Raw genomic sequence first — 832 nt, 5'->3', positions numbered from 1 at the left:
TCAACCCGTCGAATCCAATGGGTTGACCTGGTGGCCGGAAAGCAAACCGGCCGCCAGGTCAACCCAGTAGATTCAGCGGGTTGACCTGGTGGCCGAACGGGGACTTTGAAAATTTGACAGCCGCTTCCCGGGGGTTGACCTGTTGTCCCGGTGGGGACTTTGAACATTTGACAGCCGCCTCCCAGGGCTTGACCTGTTGTCCCGGGGGGGACTTTGAACATTTGACAGCCGCTTCCCGGGGCTTGATCGGTTGTCCTGAACGCCCCCCCCACCCACCCACCCCAGCCCCCGGCTCCTGCTCCCCTCTCCCCAGCCTCGGTGCTCCGCTCCTTGCCTCAGAGGCTGCCTCTCTGCGGCAGCTGCATCCCGTCCGAGGACGCTCACCCTCCGGAGGCTGGACGTAAAGCCTGACACCCGCCACCGCCGCCGACCCGGCTCTCCGAGGGACGACTCTGAGGCCTCCCCCCACCCCCGGACCGCCCTGATGACGACTGCTAAGCCTCCCCCACCGGACCGCCCGGGGGAAGACTGCGACGCCTCCCGCCAGGCCCCCACCCAGCCTGGGGGAAGACTGCTAAGCCTCCCCCCCCACACACACACACACACTGTCGGGGGATGACGATTAAGCCTCTCCCGGACTGCCCGGGGGACGACTATTAAGCCTCCCCTGGAACCACTATTAAGCCTGCCCCCGGAGTCCTCGGATGACGACTGCTAAGCCTCCCCCACCGGACCGCCCGGGGCAAGACTGCTAAGCCTCCCTCCCACACACACACACACACTCTCGGGGGAGGACTATTAAGCTTTCCCCCTGGAGCGCCCGGGGCGGATG

This window comes from Chrysemys picta, unplaced genomic scaffold, assembly GCF_011386835.1.
Source record: "Chrysemys picta bellii isolate R12L10 unplaced genomic scaffold, ASM1138683v2 scaf1626, whole genome shotgun sequence".
NCBI classification, from domain to species: Eukaryota; Metazoa; Chordata; order Testudines; family Emydidae; genus Chrysemys; species Chrysemys picta.
Note: the sequence above shows the minus strand (reverse complement) of the source record.